Here is a 21,819-nt window from a genome sequence, read left to right as displayed (position 1 = left end):
GTGGTTCAGCCTGCTCTCCTTTAGAAATTGATCTTCATTTTCATGTGATGAAACAGTGACAGCAACTACCAGACATCTCCTACATTCAAGGCTGTAACTGGAAGATAGATTATATAATGGTAAGACAGAGATTTAGGAACCAGGTCTTAAATTGTAAGACATTTCCAGGGGCAGATGTGGACTCTGACCACAATCTATTGGTTATGACCTGTAGATTAAAACTGAAGAAGCTGCAAAAAGGTGGGAATTTAAGGAGATGGGACCTGGATAAACTAAAAGAACCGGAGGTTGTACAGAGATTCAGGGAGAGCATAAGGGAGCAATTGACAGGAATGGGGGAAATAAATACAGTAGAAGAAGAATGGGTAGCTTTGAGGGATGAAGTAGTGAAGGCAGCAGAGGATCAAGTAGGTAAAAAGACGAGGGCTAATAGAAATCCTTGGGTAACAGAAGAAATATTGAATTTAATTGATGAAAGGAGGAAATATAAAAATGCAGTAAGGGAAACAGGCAAAAAGGAATACAAACGTCTCAAAAATGAGATCGACAGGAAGTGCAAAATGGCTAAGCAGGGATGGCTAGAGGACAAATGTAAGGATGTAGAGGCCTATCTCACTAGGGGTAAGATAGAAACCGCCTACAGGAAAATTAAAGAGACCTTTGGAGATAAGAGAACGTCTTGTATGAATATCAAGAGCTCAGATGGAAACCCAGTTCTAAGCAAAGAAGGGAAAGCAGAAAGGTGGAAGGAGTATATAGAGGGTCTATACAAGGGCGATGTACTTGAGGGCAATATTATGGAAATGGAAGAGGATGTAGATGAAGATGAAATGGGAGACATGATACTGCGTGAAGAGTTTGACAGAGCACTGAAAGACCTGAGTCGAAACAAGGCCCCGGGAGTAGACAATATTCCATTGGAACTACTGACGGCCGTGGGAGAGCCAGTCCTGACAAAACTCTACCATCTGGTGAGCAAGATGTATGAAACAGGCGAAATACCCTCAGACTTCAAGAAGAATATAATAATTCCAATCCCAAAGAAAGCAGGTGTTGACAGATGTGAAAATTACCGAACTATCAGCTTAATAAGTCACAGCTGCAAAATACTAACACGAATTCTTTACAGACGAATGGAAAAACTAGTAGAAGCCAACCTCGGGGAAGATCAGTTTGGATTCCGTAGAAACACTGGAACACGTGAGGCAATACTGACCTTACGACTTATCTTAGAAGAAAGATTAAGGAAAGGCAAACCTACGTTTCTAGCATTTATAGACTTAGAGAAAGCTTTTGACAATGTTGACTGGAATACTCTCTTTCAAATTTTGAAGGTGGCAGGGGTAAAATACAGGGAGCGAAAGGCTATTTACAATTTGTACAGAAACCAGATCGCAGTTATAAGAGTTGAGGGACATGAAAGGGAAGCAGTGGTTGGGAAGGGAGTAAGACAGGTTTGTAGCCTCTCCCCGATGTTGTTCAATCTGTATATTGAGCAAGCAGTAAAGGAAACAAAAGAAAAATTCGGAGTAGGTATTAAAATTCATGGAGAAGAAATAAAAACTTTGAGGTTCGCCGATGACATTGTAATTCTGTCAGAGACAGCAAAGGACTTGGAAGAGCAGTTGAATGGAATGGACAGTGTCTTGAAAGGAGGATATAAGATGAACATCAACAAAAGCAAAACAAGGATAATGGAATGTAGTCTAATTAAGTTGGGTGATGCTGAGGGAATTAGATTAGGAAATGAGGCACTTAAAGTAGTAAAGGAGTTTTCCTATTTGGGGAGCAAAATAACTGACGATGGTCGATGTAGAGAGGATATAAAATGTAGGCTGGCAATGGCAAGGAAAGCGTTTCTGAAGAAGAGAAATTTGTTAACATCGAGTATAGATTTAAGTGTCAGGAAGTCATTTCTGAAAGTATTTGTATGGAGTGTAGCCATGTATGGAAGTGAAACATGGACGGTAAATAGTTTGGACAATAAGAGAATAGAAGCTTTCGAAATGTGGTGCTACAGAAGAATGCTGAAGATTAGATGGGTAGATCACATAACTAATGAGGAAGTATTGAATAGGATTGGGGAGAAGAGGTGTTTGTGGTACAACTTGACTATAAGAAGGTATCGATTGGTAGGACATGTTCTGAGGCATCAAGGGATCACCAATTTAGTATTGGAGGGCAGCGTGGAGGGTAAAAATCGTAGAGGGAGACCAAGAGATGAATACACTAAGCAGATTCAGAAGGATGTAGGTTGCAGTAGGTACTGGGAGATGAAAAAGCTTGCACAGGATAGAGTAGCATGGAGAGCTGCAGCAAACCAGTCTCAGGACTGAAGACCACAACAACAACAACTGGAAGATATTGTTAGCCTGTCAGCAGCAATGCAATGAGTTAATATTTGTTTTTTCACAGCCACTGTTGCCCAAGACTTGCTCTCTCTAACCACAATTACGGTGCTTGTTTTCTTTCTGGTGAGGACTCGTACTGGTTTCTAGACACTACCCTGGCTGTATGTACACAGGTGCGTTCCAGAGAGGCAAGGGTAACTCAGGCAGGGCCATTATGCAGGAAAAGTTCACTTTGAACCAGAGCACCTCATCCACAACGACAACTGTTGTGTTGTGATGCTATGATTACAAGGCAAATGCACACATCGCAGATGCTGTGGTGTAGGACACACTGATTTTCACATATGACCTGTTTCACTCCTCGTTGTGTTCATTATGTGACTGAACAAATCAAATTGGAGTGGCATGACATGTGTTACAGCTCGGAGATAAGTAAATTGTATTTCATACCAATCTTAACTTTAAGTCACTCATCTGAAGTAGAAACTGCTGTCACTGTAGCCTGATCCAGCTGATATCGACATTTACAGTATGAAGATAATATCAGTGTTCAGAGCTATTTCCTTACTCTGGCACATTTTACCATGACTTTCAACTCTGTCTCTTGACTGATATAGGTAATCCTTACAAATGTTCTTGTTTTTGCGTGAAGATCAATTACTGCATCACCAACAATGAGAAACTTTAATTTCAAAACTTTTCGTGTACTTCATCTCCATGAAAAGTATCAAATTCTTCTTCAAACATAATTGTATTTGTCCTTTCTGTTACTGGAGAGGAAGGGACTCCACATACCCATGTGATGTACTAGTATGCAGCCTGCATGAAACACTCTATCTGTTTTTCCGGTCAGCAAACCCAGACATTTCTCAATGGATGCAATACAGCCAGGGGTTTGATTCATCACATCTGGAGCACCAGAGATCAAACATTACACATTATTATCACATCTGTTAACCTTCGATTGAGTGGTCCAATACTGAGGGCTCTGAGTCAAGGGAGGAGGACAGAGGAAAGGAAGGGGTAAGGAGGGTCAAGTAAGCAAACACCCAGTGCTGCCACGTTGCAGGGCTCTGCGTTCCACTACAATTCTACAAAATTCCTCTGTGAGGTACTCAGTACCCCAGCACACCTGCTCAAAGACTAATAAACTACCTTAACCATCAGCATGAGAAATTTCAGAATTAGTGAATTAATTGATGGCATGTACCGGCTGATCACAAAGTCAGTATAAAATTGAAAACTTAATAAACCGCAGAATAATGTAGAGAGAGAGAGGCAAAAATTGACACACATGCTTGGAATGACATGGGGTTTTATTAGAAAAAAAAAAAAACAAAGTTCACAAAATGTCCGACAGATGCGCTTCGTTTGGTGATGATTGTGTGCTCAGCCACCACTTTCGTCATGCTTGGCCTCCCAGGTCCCCAGACCTCAGTACGTGCGATTATTGGCTTTGGGGTTTCCTGAAGTCACAAGTGTATCGTGATCAACCAACATCTCTAGGCATGCTGAAAGACAACATCCGATGCAAATGCCTCACCATAACTCTGGACATGCTTTACAGTGCTGTTCACAACATTATTCCTTGACCACAGCTATTGTTGAGGAATGATGGTGGACATATTGAGCATTTCCTGTAAAGAACCTCGTCTTTGCTTTGTCTTACTTTGTTATGCTGATTATTGCTATTCCAGTCAGATGAAGCGTCATCTGTTGGACATCTTTGGAATTTTTGTATTTTTTTTGGTCTAATAAAACCCCATGTCATTACAAGCATGTGTGTCAATTTGTAGCCGGCCGGTGTGGCCGTGCGGTTCTAAGCGCGTCAGTTTGGAACCGCGTGACCGCTACGGTCGCAGGTTCGAATCCTGCCTCGGGCATGGATGTGTGTGATGTCCTTAGGTTAGTTAGGTTTAAGTAGTTCTAAGTTCTAGGGGACTGATGACCTCAGTAGTTAAGTCCCATAGTGCTCAGAGCCATTTGAACCATTTTGTCAATTTGTAGATCTCTCTCTATCTACATTATTCTGTGATTTTTCAGTTTTCAAATTTATGCTGACTTTTTAATCACCCGGTATGTAGAGCTCACTGGTAATGAAGGCTGAGGATGCAAAATCTAGATTTCTCTCACCAGATCAGGTGCTTCTCCATATTTTGTTCTTAATAACTAACACCTGAAACAGTCATTCACCTTAAACAATATATAAAATTTCTGCTACCTAGTACCCACACTGTTTGGCTGATTCACTTGTTGGAGATAGGGTGAAATAATCTTATCATTCTCCATATGGTCTCCATCACTGATGGCATCATTTGAGTGCTTGTCTCTTCATTTTGATTGCTTATATGAATCTAAAACTAGAGATTACTTCACTGAAGGACACACTTCTATTTGCAACTGAACAATGATCATTTTGTCATATTCTGGATTATTGCCTTTTGGTGGCTTGTGGAAGTAAATCTCAGAAAGTCGCCATAGGTACGTGACGTCTCTATAAGGTAGACCCTTAGGATTTCAACTCTGTAAAGTATTCATATGGTTAGATCTCATTGGTCGCAAGTTTGCAGATGTGTTCTTGTGCTCAATAAACTGATCATGCATGTGACGAAAAAATAAAACTTCGTAGCAGTGCATTATCAACTATGCTTGTAGAAGCCTTAGGTTGGATCAGCTGGCAGCATCTGATGTTTTTCCAAGGGAAGAGAATTCGTTATGATATCTTCTCATTAAATATGAGGAAAAAAGTCATTGTAATTTACATTGGATGTTAGCGTGTATACAAAATGTTTCTGATGTCTGGTAAGAGGGGTGCATGACAGACCAGATATTTTCTCCCCTTGAGATGTTCAATGTTTGAGAAGCCATAAGTCCTGGCATTCGTGCAGGGGTCATAAGTAAGACAATTCACCTGCTTGAAAAACGAGAGACAAGTTACCTCAGGAAAGGTTAGCATTGATTGGCTATCTATTAGTACTGTTGCAGAGACCCTGATTCTCACTACATTTATTGTGAAGCTGACCATCTCCTCTCCAGTAATGTGGCCTATATAATAATCAGACATCCAATGTTGTGGCAATCTGCGGGAGCAATGTCTTGCCTCATCTAACTCAAATCTTGTAATTTTTACTTCAAAATAGAGATCATCTAGTCCACTAATGAAATCAAAATGTCTAAGCTGAGTGTAGGGGTCTATGTATGTAAGTAATGAGCTAAGGTAACTACTCATATGTTCACAGTGTGTGGAAGTTTCTGGAATGAACCATGTCATGTAGATGTGCAGGCACTGGACAGACATTTGCCCTCAGTTGTTTCCTTATCATGTTTCCATACTGATGTGCCTTTGGCAACATTAACTGAATAATAATTCCATAAACAGCCATGACCATATTATCTGAAAAGGCTGGAAGGTCAAGTTAAGATTATAATGAAAGCCGTCGTCTTTAGTATTTGCCTGTGTCATCTGATCAAATGATAAAGCAAAATAGTAAATGAACAGGAGATATGTTGGCAATATTGTAGTATCAAATAGGATCATTGGGTGACCTTACCAGTTTGTGGAATTAGTGAGACCACTCTATTCCTTGCATAAAATAGAATATTTAATATAAAAATTACACAATTCCCATATGCAAGAACAAAAAACTAGCTATATTGATGTAGTTTGGAAGTCAACATCTAACTGATCTACATACTTTTAAGGATTTTGAAACCACCAAATAAAAGTTTTATTGACATAATGAAGCCTTTGTGGAACTGCAACACTGTTTCTTCCCTCTGTCTGATGTTATGACAAGAAACTATTGCAGTTGGTGATGACAGACATTACAGGTCAGTCTGCACTCCCTGAGTGGTTAGGAGCAAATGCAGAAAGATAAAATTCCAAGGATGGCAAGTTGATAGCTTTGATCAGTGCCCAACAGTCACAGACCAACTGTGAGTGGAGTCCCAAAATCTGCACCTAAGGCTACTTGCGGCAGGAAATTCTAGAAACTCTGTATGTAAATTTTGTTATTCATGCCCATGACTTACTGTTACACTGAAGGATAATTGTAAACATTATAAAAAGCAAAGAAAGCGACTCACTGCTCAATGGTAATCAGTGTTTGTGTCCGCAGGGTTGGAGCGAATGGCTGTATCCCACTTACAGCACTGTAAAGTACAAACTTTGAGGGTAGCACTCCAAGTGATAAAATAGATTTGCTGGAGCTTACTAGAAGGTGTCAACAAGTGACATAGAGTTTGCACCCCAACATTTTCAACAGAAACTCACGCTGAATAAAAAGATCATGGGTTTTTAAGGGATTGTGGCAGTGCACAATTTCTCCATATCTGTAGTTAGCCTGACAATCCACCGACACTTTACACACATTGGCCAGTCTTGCATGGAGCTGTGCAACTCGCTTGCATCTCTGGCCAACCAACTTTAGATCCCATCCCTCTGTAGGTGGGGATGTTTCTGGCCATTACATTAACACTCCGAGTTTGGTAGCAACTGCATTCAGCTGAAAGCTAAACATCACTGTCCTTCCTATTATGGCTAGCAACAGTTGTGTTCTACATTACTTGGCACTGCTCTGAGGCCTCTTGTAGGTGGGGAGTGCTGTTGTAGCACAGTTACCCATTTCTCACCTCATTCAAGCCTTTGTAAACACATTGACACTGCGGTTCACAGGGGCAAGTACCAAGCTTGTGTGTGTGTGTGTGTGTGTGTGTGTGTGTGTGTGTGTGTGTGTGTGTGTGTGTGTGTGTGTGTGTGTGCAGGGGAGGGTGAGGGAGGAAGAGTTGGCTGGCCATCTTCTAAAGTGATACTGTACAACAGCATCTAGGAGGTGGATGGGGTTGTCACTTACTTTTCTGAAGTGATACTTTTCCCTTGGTACAGCTGCAAATTGAAGGCCTCTAGGAATACTATTTACCTCTGGTATCATAAATACTATCACTCTGGCTGCTCCCTGCTTTGGGTGCCTAGATTTACTATCTTCAAGTTCCATTGCCTTCAGCCTAACCATGTACCAGTCAATATATTGCCAATATCACATAGAACAATTCTTATAGTATTTTGATGAATTGTTAATCAAACAATGGAAAATCCAGGATGGAATGTAACTGTGTGAATCTTTTTGTAGTTCCTATTGTGACTCAGGATCTCCGCTATATGTTGAATTGCTGAATTGTTAGATGGTTAATCTCTCTGCAACAGATTTGGAACCCTTTATCTTTGGGAATTCTGTAGTGATGATAATTAAGTCCCCGTAATCCTCGACAGAGCATAGGGGACAATGCAGGAGTCCCACACCGCCGTATTAGATAGGGTCCTAGTGGTGGTGGTTCGCCATTGCCCTCCTCCTACCATAATGGGGATGAATGATGATGATGAAGACGACACAACAAAAACACACAGTCATCTCATGGCAGGTGAAAATCCCTGACCCCACCGGGGATCGAACCCGGGACCCTGTGCTTGGGAAGGAAGAATGCTACTTCGAGACCACGAGCTGCAGACAATTCTGCAGTTCAGTACATCAAATATGTCATTAATGACTTCAATAGAATAACTCGTAGTGTCTTTCCATAGAACTTATTTCAAGGAATGGGCTGCTGGTCTTGAAAATAGGTGTGATGTCATCCTTACATTGTGCCGTGCTCATCCAGTTTCACTAAAGCTCACTTAGGTAATACAGTTTGTTATTGTGATTCTTGAGTTTGTTTCGGCATATTTGATAGTCAAAATATCCACGCGTGTACTGCTGGACTACAGTGTCCAATGGGCACAATATTTCGGCGATCATACGTGTCACTATCGTCAGGTGAACTGACGGACTGAGCTCCTGTGAACGTGCTGGCACGGAGATCCGTATGCTATGGCTGCTCAGAGGGAACTGGGTTTGGTCATGGTGGCGGCTGATTTAAATACCCTCCGCCCACGGTGCGATCCCTCTACTGTCTGTGCCCCGTGCCACGGTCGCGCGGTGGAAAAGATTGTGACGGTGTCTGAGATGACGTTGGAGTGATGGCTCTGTCTGCCGTGGTCATCACAACTATACGTTTGCTCGATTTACTCTTGATTAACCCAATCGCTGGTTCCCAAGCCTTGCTAACATTATAGCCACAGTCACAGTTGATGAGGTTGTCATTGGTGCGCATTTCGATGGCCTCTCTAATAACACTGTCCCAGTATCTCGACGTCTGTACCAGAATCCTCGTGCGTTCATACTCCATAGCATGATTTTCTGACAAACAATGTTCAGTGACTGCCAACTTGCTCAGATACATTAGTCGAGTGTGCCTCTGGTGTTCATGGCATCGATCCTCGATGGTACGCATCGTCAGACCAATATACGACTTGCCACATTGACAAGTACACGTGGTACACGTGGGCCTTCCTCAAACCGAGGCCATCTTTGGCGCTCCCCACCAGTGCACAAGTTTTATTCAGAGGACAAAACACAGTTCTGTCCTGGTATTTCTTCAAAATGTGGGCGAATTTCCCCGAGAGTGCGCCTGTATATGGAATAAACGCAGTGCCTGCCTCCTCCCTCGTGATTTCAACCATCTCCACAGATTGTGCTGTAGTGGTTGGGTGGAGAGCATGTTGAATCTGCCACTCTGAGTCCCCATTTTTTCGAAATACAGTTCTTAGATGTTCCAATTCCTGGGGTAGACTCTCTGCATCAGAGATAGTGTGCGCCCTATGTACTAGAGGTTTAAGTACCCCATTCCTCTGTGAAGGGTGGTGGCAGTTGTCTGTGTGCAAATACAGATCAGTGTGCATTGTCTTCCAATACACCCCATGCCTAGGGTGCCGTCAGCCCTTCTCTTGACCAAGATGTCAAGGAAAGGTAATTTACCCTCTGTTTCAGACTCCATAGTGAATTTGATGTTGTGGTGTATGGAGTTTAGATGTGTAAGGAAGTCAAGGAGTTTATCCATACCACGTGCCCAGTGTGCCCAGATGACGAATGTGTCATCCACAGTGGACAGAGCCATCGCTCCTATGTCATCTCAGACACCATAGCAATCTGTTTCACTGCGCGACCATGCGGCGGGGCATGGACAGCGGAGGGAGCACACCATGGGCGGAGGGTAATTAAATTGGCCGCCGCCACGACCAAAACCAGTTCCCTCTGAGCAGCCATAGTGTATGGATCTCCGTGCCGGCACATTCACAGGAGCTCAGTCCGTCAGTTCACCTGATGATGGCGACATGTATGATCACCAAAATATTGTGCCCATTGGACACAGTAGACCAACAGTACACCCGTGGATATTTTGATCAGTTTTTTATTGTTAGGCCACTCTTTTCTTCAGTTATGGACAACAAAGAAGAGGAACTTTTTGTTTGCAGTCCATTACATAGAGGTATTATGCTGTTTATGGAATGGCTTTGAGGCAACTTTAACAGATGTGGTGTTGAAGAAAAAACATCTACTGTTGAGTCAGAATATGGTGTGTTTAGGTGAACACAAACTTGGAATTTTTTACATCCATATTATGTGTCACAGCTACAATAAATGTTGCAGATTTTTAGACAGCCGTGATGAAAGTCTGAAGGAAGCTACTAGCCATAACTGCACAGTAATTGTAATAACCTGGTTTCTTTTACAATCTGTGAGTGGTGGCAATCTGATCATTCGAGTGTGATAATGCAGTGCTCGCATTGCTCAGACTTATGGATCAATTCTCTTTCGCACAGCCATGAATGTCCAAAGGAACACTGCAGTGTGCTTCTGAACAGCATAGGCATTGTGTTAGCCTATGTATCTGCTGACGGTGGGTAAGTGACTTTCAACTAAAATGTGAATTTAAACTAAAATGTTTGGCCCTTACAGCAGTATACATAATTAAGGTAAGAATATGAGCTGAAGTTGGGTCTGCCCACAAGTCATACTCGGGTAGACTAATAATCAGGCTACCATGTGCAATAAGTCTAAATCTTGGTTAGAATCTCAGTCCATCATAAATCTTGATTGTTGTCATTGCATTATACAACTGATGGTTGCCCGTATTCACAATATTCACAACTGGGAACACATTTCATGAACACTGGAGTGTCGACCTAGTGGTATTCCCTCCAATGGTAAATATGGGACATCTATGAGGATACCTGGGTGGGATTTAAGTTTGGATGGATTTGTGAAGTGTGCGCTGTGTGACAGAGGAATTAGTTACTTCCACCAATAAGAGTGCAATTATCTAGAAACAGTTCTTGAGTTAGTGTGTGGTTGATGCCACATTAAATTCACTTCACTTTTTGTTTCTGTTTTTGTGTTGTAAGATATTTGGACAGAATGCTGCCTATATTTGTGTGTCATGTGGTTTTATCCACCACAACGGTTAACCTGCATGTCAACTTTAATGAAATAAAACTACAAAGAGCATTTGCTTTGCTTCTCAAGGCTATGTTCCATCCTTTTAGTGCTGCTTCTTTCCCTGCCTCCCTCTCATCTGGGGCTGGAATTGCACAATATCAAACAGTTGTAGTCTGCCTGAATCTGAAGAACTTTCAATGTTACCACATTTACCCAGTATTGGAAAATGAATGTCCACTCTGCTGTGGGGTGTTTGCTGATTAGGAACTAGAGCTTTCCTGACAGATGAAATCTGTATGCTGTACTCACATGTGGCACCTTTGCTTTTTGTGGGGACGTGCTATACCAACTGATCTATCTGAGCAGGATTCATGACCCATCCTCACAGTTTCACTTCCACCAGAGCCTCATCTCGTACCTTCCTGACATCACTGAAGTTCTCCTCCATACATTCTAGGGCAAGCAATCCTGGAGGAAAAGATACTTTGGAGGCATGGATAGCCATAGCCTGAGGGATTGTTTCCAGGTGTGGTAGTCCCACAACATATGTAGGAGAATTTCTGTGAAATTTGGGACATAAGAGAGGAGATACTTGTAGACATCCAGCTGTGAGGGCAGGTCATGAGTTGTATTTAGGTAGCTCAGTAGGTACAAACCTTGACAGTGAAAGACAAAGTTACTGGATTTAAGTCCCAATCTGATACACAATTTTAATCTGTCTGAAAGTTGTCTTGAAAACAATTCAGGACACACTTTATGATCACATGACATTGCGACTTCACCTGTACTCTCATCAAATGACCCTAGCTCAGTTTGTGATCTAGATGGACCGAGAAATCTCAGTCAACCAATTCCAATATCATGTCCCAAGACACAGCTTTCAAACCATGTTCTTGTTGTGGTCTTCAGTCCAAATACTGCTTTCATGCAGCTGTCATTAACAACACAAAAACAACATGTACTCTAAGCTTTATGTCTGCACCACTGAAACTCAGTATGTTTAGTGTTAATTTTAAAAATCTACTGTTAAAATTTCTGATAGTTTTCCTGTCACCTACACAGTTTTATCACCAGGTTATGCCCCAGTATGTCTGGTCTGACTTAATTTCTGTTGAATCTTTCTCCTTCCCACAATTCAAACTTCTCTTTCTCCATGATTTTTACTGTAACTTTTATTATTTCTTGCCTAATCCTCACATTTACCAAATGTGATATCACTGATAACTATAACACCACTTCATGCAGAAGCGCAACACTTCAACAACGAAAATAATCGCAGTGTGAATGACTGCTCCGGATCTGCATCAAGTCGGATTAAAGAAAAATATTGAATCAATTCAGAGGCAGGCTACAAGATCTGTCACTGATAGGTTTGAACAACATGCACATATTACAGATACAGTTTTCCTTTCAGGGCTCCCCATTTAAGTTTCCCATCTCCTTTTGTGAAGAAAATTTAGAGAACCAGCATTTTAAGCTGAGTGGAGAATGATCCTACTGCTGACAACGTACATTTTGGGTAAGGACTATGAGGATAAGATTAGATAGATTAGAGTGAGGGACAACAGATTTCCTATATGCCTCCATAGAAGCCCTGTTTGCGAGTGGAACAGGAAAGTGAATCACTAGTTGTAGAACAGGATACACTCAGCCATACATCATACGTTGGTTTGCAGAGTATGTATGTAGATGTACAGAAAATGAAACAACACATATGAAACACCATCCCCTTCTATCTTCATGATGAATGAAATGAGTGCTGCTAAGTCCCGTCTCTGTTACCTTAACTGTTGACTCAACTTCCCTTGGTGTTGTTGTTGTCCTTGGTGTTGTTACTTTTGTTGTTATGAAGTCTGATGTTAAACATCACACACAGCTTCCAGTGAACAGTATACAATGATAATAACTTGCACCAAAAAACACTACAAAGATCTTTGTAACTGTTTATGTAAGCTATTCACAATGTATACTGTGCACTGGAAGTTGTGTGTGGTATCCAACATTTGTGAAACTCTGCACAGATGGACCATCAGAAAATTTAGTCAACAAATTAAAACAGAATATCATGTATCAAAAACACTACATAAGAATGGCAAAGTAGAAAGAGAAAACATGGTAGTGAAAAAGGGAATCATTTCCCAAAATATGTCACGTAAAATGCAAATAAAACAATATGGACTGATAGCAAAGAACTTACATATAAACAAACACATTGATCTTTGAATATTTTGACTGCAATTTTTTTGTGTGTCTCTGGAGTAATCATTGCTATGGCATCCTCCATACAGATTACAGCTGTCATTGGTGATGCTTACCATAGTTTTAGTTTCCTCTGCTGATGGAATGTAGACTTTGTGCTTCACACCAGAGACATCACATAGCAATGCTTCATTCCATATGTTCAGTGCTTGATGGAGTGACATCGATGAATGCAGGTTCTGAGTCTGATGGCTTGAGAGGATCTGACCTGTGGGGTTACTTGGAGTAGCACTGCCCCAAGTTTTCTTCTTTCCCTCTTCAGTGGCTCTGGAGAATTGATACTCTCAAAGGACTTACCCTGTTGGGGTAGGAACTGAAGAGGTACTGGCAGCCCTTGGACACGAAGTGCTGTTATCTTCAACCACTCCATGTTAGTGTTCATTGTTCTGAAGACAACAAGTTCATTAATCTTCCTTCCTTCCTTCCTTCCTTCCTTCCTGTCACTGATAGGTTGCTGGTCTGGAGAGGATCCTGTAATACAAGCCCAGTCACTAGTAGATTCTGGAGGATAACACTACTTCTCCAGCTGGATGTGGGGAGGTGATGCCCCCAAATGCAATAAACAGTAAAGATAAGTCCAGTTATATAGTATGTAACAATCATGGCAGAATGTGATGTCTTTAAGGTGGTATATAATTTATAGTACTTTTTCCAGAATTCTTAATATTATATACCAGGGAAGGCATGAACTTGTATGACCTTACATTCATTTATTAGGGAAGCACATTTTGAGGATTGGAAAGTGGTTTGGGGTTGTCTGCAGTTTCTTCAGTATGCTTGATGTTTTCCTCTCACAGTTTGTTCAAGGCAGGAGAGTTACTGGTCATAAAGAAACATCTTAATTTGTGTGAAGAGATTTCTGGAACCACATGGCTATTATGTGATAAGTTTGTTGCCAGATATCCATCCTGTGCCAGCTACTCCAAACAAGATCTCTGCTGAAGATGGCACACAGTCAGACTGAAGCCTGCCTGTCTTGACAGGCATTTCCCAGAATTCCTGTGCCCACAAACAATGTGAAAGCTACTCGTCATTGTGCACCTGGTGGCAAGAGTTTGGGCATCAGTTGTGTGCTCCTGCATTATCAATGGCTGCCACTACATCTGATTATTAGTGTGATGTGACTGTAACAGAAATTTTAACAAATTGCTGCAATTCCAGCAGAGCCAGTCTTAGCATTGGCAGTTCTCTTCATCACTTCAGTTCAACACCACTGCCACAGTAGACGCTTGCAACAAATAAGAAAAGCTATTAAACTGTATAACAAGAAATGTACTGGGTCAGCATGCAGACTGTGTAGTGAGGTGTGGGGCTTGCCATGTGTTGTTCTGCAGCTGGGCGAGTGGTGGATTTCCTGACTGTTGTTCTAATTTTGTGCCCTTTGTATCTGTTGTTGTCTCCTAGTGCACTCTCTCTCTGTCATTGAAACTGCCTGTGACTATGTGCTCACCTACTAGTTTGATACAGTTAATTATATCTGGAGAGAGAATTATATGGAATGGGGTGTAAATGACTGCAGAAGTGGAACCGTATCATAGTCAGTGGTTCAGCTGCAGGACGTCATCCTTTTTTTTTTTGGTCATCAGTCTACTGACTGGTTTGATGCAGCCCGCCACGAGTTCCTTTCCTGTGCTAACCTCTTCATCTCAGAGTAGCACTTGCAACCTACATCCTCAATTATTTGCTTGATGTATTCCAATCTCTGTCTTTCTCTACAGTTTTTGCCATCTACAGCTCCCTCTAGTACCATGGAAGTCATTCCCATATGTCTTAGCAGATGTCTTATCATCCTGTCCCTTCTCCTTATCAGTGTTTTCCACATATTCCTTTCCTCTCTGATTCTGCGTATAACCTCCTGATTCCTTACCTTATCAGTCCACCTAATTTTCAACATTCATCTATAGTACCACATCTCAAATGCTTCGATTCTCTTCTGTTCCGGTTTTCCCACAGCCCATGTTTCTCTACCATACAATGCTGTACTCCAGACATACATCCTCAGAAATTTCTTCCTCAAATTAAGGCCGGTATTTGATATTAGTAGACTTCTCTTGGCCAGAAATGCCTTTTTTGCCATAGTGAGTCTGCTTTTGATGTCCTCCTTGCTCCATCCATCATTGGTTATTTTACTGCCTACGTAGCAGAATTCCTTGACTTCATTGACTTCGTGACCATCAATCCTGATGTTAAGTTTCTCGCTGTTCTCATTTCTACTACTTCTCATTACCTTTGTCTTTCTCCAATTTACTCTCAAACCATACTGTATACTCATTAGACTGTTCAGCAGATCATTTAATTCTTCTTCACTTTCACTCAGGATAGTATTGTCATCAGCGAATCGTATCATTGATATCCTTTCACTTTGTATTTTAATTCCACTTCTGAACCTTTCTTTTATTTCCATCATTGCTTCTTCGATGTACAGATTGAAGAGTAGGGGCAAAAGGCTACAGCCTTGTCTTACACCCTTCTTAATACGAGCATTTCATTCTTGATCGTCCACTCTTATTATTCCCTCTTGGTTGTTGTACATATTGTATATGACCTGTCCCTCCCTATAGCTTACTCTTACTTTTTTCAGAATCTCGAACAGCTTGCACCATTTTATGTTGTCGAACGCTTTTTCCAGGTCGACAAATCCTATGGTAGGGTCTTGATTTTTCTTTAGCCTTGCTTCCATTATTAGCCATAATGTTAGAGTTGCCTCTCTCGTCCCTTTACTTTTCCTAAAGCCAAACTGATCGCCACCTAGCGCATTCTCAATTTTCTTTTCCATTTTTCTGTATATTATTCTTGTAAGCAGCTTCGATGCATGAGCTGTTAAGCTGATTGTGTGATAATTCTCGCACTTGTCAGCTCTTGCCGTCTTCGGAATTGTGTGGATGATGCTTTTCTGAAAGTCAGATGGTATATCGCCAGACTCATATATTCTACACACCAACATGAATAGTCGTTTTGTTGCCACTTCCCCCAATGATTTTAGAAATTCTGATGGAATGTTATCTATCCCTTCTGCCTTATTTGACCATAAGTCCTCCAAAGCTCTTTTAAATTCTGATTCTAATACTGGATCCTCTATCTCTTCTAAATTGACTCCTGTTTCATCTTCTATCACATCAGACAAATCTTCACCCTCATAGAGGCTTTCAAAGTATTCTTTCCACCTATCTGCTCTCTCCTCTGCATTTAACAGTGGTATTCCCGTTGCACTCTTAATGTTACAACCGTTGCTTTTAATGTCACCAAAGGTTGTTTTGACTTTCCTGTATACTGAGTCCGTCCTTCCGACAAACATATCTTTTTTGATGTCTTCACATTTTTCCTGCAGCCATTTCATCTTAGCTTCCCTGCACTTCCCATTAATTTCATTCCTCAACGACTTGTATTTTTGTATTCCTGATTTTCCCGGAACATGTTTGTACTTCCTCCTTTCATCAATCAACTGAAGTATTTCTTCTGTTACCCATGGTTTCTTCGCAGCTACCTTCTTTGTACCTATGTTTTCCTTCACAACTTCTGTGATGGCCCTTTTTAGAGATGTCCATTCCTCTTCAACCGTACTGCCTACTACGCTATTCCTTATTGCTGTATCTATAGCATTAGAGAACTTCAAACGTATCTCGTCATTCCTTAGTACTTCCGTATCCCACTTCTTTGCATATTGATTCTTCCTGACTAATGTCTTGAACTTCAGCCTACTCTTCATCACTACTATATTGTGATCTGAGTCTATATCTGCTCCTGGGTACGCCTTAAAATCCAGTATCTGATTTTGGAATCTCTGTCTGACCATGATGTAATATAATTGAAATCTTCCCGTATCTCCCAGCCTTTACCAAGTATACCTCCTCCTCTTGTGATTCTTGAACAGGGTATTCGCTATTACTAGCTGAAACTTGTTACAGAACTCAATTAGTCTTTCTCCTCTTTCATTCCTTGTCATAAGCCCATATTCTCCTGTAACCTTTTCTTCTACTCCTTCCCCTACAACTGCATTCCAGTCGCTCATGACTATTAGATTTTTGTCCCCCTTTACATACTGCATTACCCTTTCAACATCCTCATACACTTTCTCTATCTGTTCATCTTCAGCTTGCGACGTCGGCTGTATACCTGAACTATCGTTGTTGGTGTAGGTCTGCTGTCGATTCTGATTAGAACAACCCGGTCACTGAACTGTTCACATTAACACACCCTCTGCCCTACCTTCCTATTCATAACGAATCCTACACCTGTTATACCATTTTCTGCTGCTGTTGATATTACCCAATACTCATCTGACCAGAAATCCTTGCCTTCCTTCCACTTCACTTCACTGACCCCTACTATATCTAGATTGAGCCTTTGCATTTCCCTTTTCAGATTTTCTAGTTTCCCTACCACGTTCAAGCTTCTGACATTCCACGCCCCGACTCGTTGAATGTTATCCTTTCATTGATTATTCATTCTTTTTCTCATGGTAACCTGTCCCTTGGCAGTCCCTTCCCGGAGATCCGAATGGGGGACTATTCCGGAATCTTTTGCCAATGGAGAGATCATCATGACACTTCTTCAATTACAGGCCCCATGTCCTGTGGATACACGTTATGTGTCTTTAATGCAGTGGTTTCCATTGCCTTCTGCATCCTTATATCGTTGATCATTGCTGATTGCCTTCAGGGGCAATTTCCCACCCCTAGGACAAGAGAGTGCCCTGAACCTCTATCCGCTCCTCCGCCCTCTTTGACAAGGCCGTTGGCACAATGAGGCTGACTTCTTATGCCGGAAGTCTTTGGCCACCACTGCTGATTATTTATCAAAATTTAGGCAGTGGCGGTGATCGAACCCGGGACCAAAGACGTTTTGATTATGAATCAAAGACGCTACTCCTAGACCATGGGTACAAGTATTGTCATCCTGTCTGTGTTGAATTTGCAGTTCAAAGTGCAGTCTCGAAAGGCTTAAAAAACATCCTGTCCGATGGCTGTAACTGAAGAATGTTATGCGGTGGCATATTCAGCATACAAACGTGATTGTTACCTACATATTCTGTAACTGCCAGGTCTTTATGACTAGCATGGCCATCCATAGTTAAGAGGACTGGATTTGTTCCCACTGGCAGAGTGTGCTGTTTAAAATAGTACAACCATTGCAAGAACACGTGCTGATTCATCCAATTGCTCTTAGAAGCTCCACTGAAAAGTACTGCTTCTGAACATACCATCAACTGACCATCCTTATTCAGTTTCATCTGAGGGAAACTGAAAATTGAAAAGTGTAGGTATAAAATGGTGAGTGACATCCATTGTGGACATTTGTGTTATGCACTGCTGCTTTGAAAAAGGGAAACACTGAACCAAGACATGTGATCAATGTGAAATTAATACTACTGATTAGAGACTTGACATTACACAAATGACTAACATTACGGAGCTGTAAACACTGTGACTGTGGCAGTTTAGTACAGAGAAGTGCCCCCATCAAGCTGCAGTCAGAATCCCTAGATATCGTGGTATGGAATCAGAGTACGTGAACATGCTGCTGAGGTGTACTGTACCACATGGTTTGTAGGCATGTCTACAGAGTATCATCTTTGACTGCAGGAAGCCTGAAGGAATGAGTTGTTGACAGACTGTATCCCAGTCATGTTCAGTAGGTGACATGTCAGGTGAATGGATGTGCCAGGGAAGTGGTGGTACCATTCATTCTTTGAAGACAACTTGCACATTTCTTGCTGCACGCAGTTGGGTGTTGTCCTGCTGAAATATGCCAAGAGGAACTGCCTGTGTTAACGGCAGTACTCCAAGCTGTAAAACCTCCCTCATATAGTGGTAGCTGTTCAGACTGTCCTCAAAACATAGGCAACAAGATCACACATAGCATGCAATGGCGCCCAAACCCTCACAAATGGCGTTTTTCCACTATGGCGCTCACCAATACAGTCAGCCAGATTGGCTTCACCACAGCAATGTCGAAAGCCTATGCGGTCATCACTTTGGACGAGTTGTGGTTGACTTCTCTGAAAAAAGTACATCTTGCCACTCAGTGTACCAGTGATGGTGTTCACATGCCCACTGCAGTCTGTGGGGTTGGTGGGTCCTAGTCAGTGGAAACCAATGCTATGGTGTGCATGTCACAAGTGTAATCAACAATTACATGTTTCCACCTTGTATGATGGCTCCACACCAACTGAGTGATGTGTAACACTGACCTGTCCTGTCAAATAAAACAGGGTGTTGTTGGGCCTAAGAGCATGCCACCTCACTGGCATTTAAATCACTTATTATGGTTCTGCTGTTCTACAAGTCCTCTCATTGTGGTGTGTTTTAGTCCACTGTTTGTGACAAGAGAAGCACTGGGATCTCCCAATAAGAATTTGCGAGAGCCTGTGATAGGTGAACAGGCATGCAAAGAAAAGAAGATGTGCAAAATATGGTGTTTGACAATGGCTTGCTATACCTGTGCACATACAGGGTATGTTAATGGTGTGACAAAGGATAAGAGATATGGACATCAGGGTCAATATGAATAACATGAGGTGCTGCACGTACATTCCATTAGTGTGTTTCTCGTATGTTAAATGCACAGCAACAGATATTATGATACCATAGATCCAAATGATGTATTCCTTGTAGTTCTTACATGTTTCCATGACACTCACTGCACAGAAACAAAATATTTCTGCAATGTATTTCTTTCTTCTTGCAGTACAGGCATTGTCGTGAGCGTTCCTTGCACATTGTGTCTAAATCTTAACTCTATGATCCTCATTGAGATCATGAGCTGAATTCCAAATTGGACTATACACAAATGAAACATTGGGCACAAATAAAAATATATCATACAAAGCCCATACAACCTACTGTAGTCCTTTGCCTTGTAATGTGGTGGGAGAAGGCAATGCTGTTGGCAAAGTGGCTGGTTACACCATGAGCAGATCACAGTGGCACTTCATTCACAGTGAGAAGCATTGCATATGTCAGCTACAGCCAAGTTGATGTCCAACATATCACGGACTGACAGAGGCATGTCATGTTCCACATATCAAGACACCTTCCATGCATGGTGGAGCACAAGTCAATATTTTGGTGCTCAGAACTGATAATGTATGAAAGAATGTACTCTGAAAATGAAGAGTTTGACATGCAGATTGATAGTAAGATATTCATCAGCACATATGTACCCCCATTCGATGTGCCAATAGTTTATATTGGCAAAAGAAGTAAACGTCTAGAGGCTGGCAGTACTTTCAATGAATCAATCTTTTTCTACAACTGCATATCTCTGTTGCAAAAGGATTTGGTCAGAAGACTTGTCAGTTTGAGCTTTCTACGAATACAACAACAGAATGACAGGTCTCATTATTTCCGTTTCCAGTACCTTTCACATCCAAGACAAAACAAGTGTTGTAGTCACCGTCGCACTAACAATGCAGCATATTCTATGTTCGGTGTTTTGTTCCATTGTAGTGGTTGGGACACTTGTTTGCTAAACTTGCCACACTATTCCTGAATGCAGGTGTACAATTTGTTTGTAATGTGTCCTGACGTGGACAAAAGCACTTGAATTTTATAACAGTGTGAAGTATATGTGGCAATAGCATGAAGACTTCTGATGCCCTCCCTCCAGTCACTGAACTCACAGTAAACTGGATACTATCATACTCAAATCAACTCTGGTCTATATTGAACAGTGTTGGCTTTAGTGTGATTGTCAGTAATATAATCCATCAACTTTGGCACAAACTCCAGTGCTCTTCCTCACTTTGGTTTAAATTTTTTGCATAATGTTATTTTATAGTGGCATTGGAAGTGACGAAGAAAATAGGTGCTGGCCCTAAAATTAGGTATGCCTAGAGTGATAGCTGCTTGCTTTACCCACGTGTTTAAATGCCAATAATGAATTTAACGTACTATGTCACATGATTCATGGAAATTGGTGTATGTATGCTAACAAATTCTTGCAACCTTGTGTTCTGTAGTACAACCAGACTTAAGAGCTGTAACAGTTTGCCACACCTTCTCCGGTGTTGTCATGTGCTGCATTCAGTCACTGCAACAGATTTTCACCTAACCTCCACACTATCATTAATCCTCTGTGTGGTTCTTGGTGTGAATTGTTTGTATGTCACAATTGGTGGGGAAATAGGGGATGGGAGGTCGTGATAGGTCATAGGATCTGGATCTGTTTGCCACATTGTTTTTCAGTGGTGTAGCATTGTCGGACGATGTCCCTGCTGTCCCATCTCTTGTACTATCATGAATATCGCTCCACAGAATCTGTCTTTCCAACATGATAGATATCCTTCAAAATGTTGCTCCAACAGGTTCAACATCTCCCATGCAATACTCCTGTCAATGTACGGTAGTTGTGTAATCTGTTGATAGGTCTGTATCAGCTCCGTCATTAGTATTTATACTACAGCATGGGTATTGCACACCATTTCAGTAATCTCTGTAACAAAGATCATCTTCACAACCCCAGCATTGAATGGTTAAACACGCCTGTACCCAGCAGAGCCATCTTTATTCTAGTGTGGCCAGGGCCTCCTATACATTAATGGGGTTCCTATGACCTTGACAGAGCACTATTTTGTTAGAATATACAAAGTGGAGAAGCAAGGTTCTAGACATATTTTTATTTCTTGACATTCACATTAAATGAATAAATAATCTAATATACCCCACAAAAGTAACCTGTGATGCTAAAAGGGTTAGAGGTTAAAAATCTAAATTTGAGAGGCAAAATCGTTAGTCCCATCTTCAATATCTGTATTTTTGAGCATATCACTTCCTATGTCCATGAGCAATAAAGTGGTTGATCTCTCTTGAAGAATTGTACTTCTTAATTCATTTTTTATTGTTTCCAATTTGGAGTAGGAGTGTTCTGCACTGCAAATGGTTACCATCATGCCTAAA

This window comes from Schistocerca serialis, chromosome 3, assembly GCF_023864345.2.
Source record: "Schistocerca serialis cubense isolate TAMUIC-IGC-003099 chromosome 3, iqSchSeri2.2, whole genome shotgun sequence".
In the NCBI taxonomy this organism is placed as follows: domain Eukaryota; kingdom Metazoa; phylum Arthropoda; class Insecta; order Orthoptera; family Acrididae; genus Schistocerca; species Schistocerca serialis.
This window is presented reverse-complemented; position numbering follows the sequence as displayed.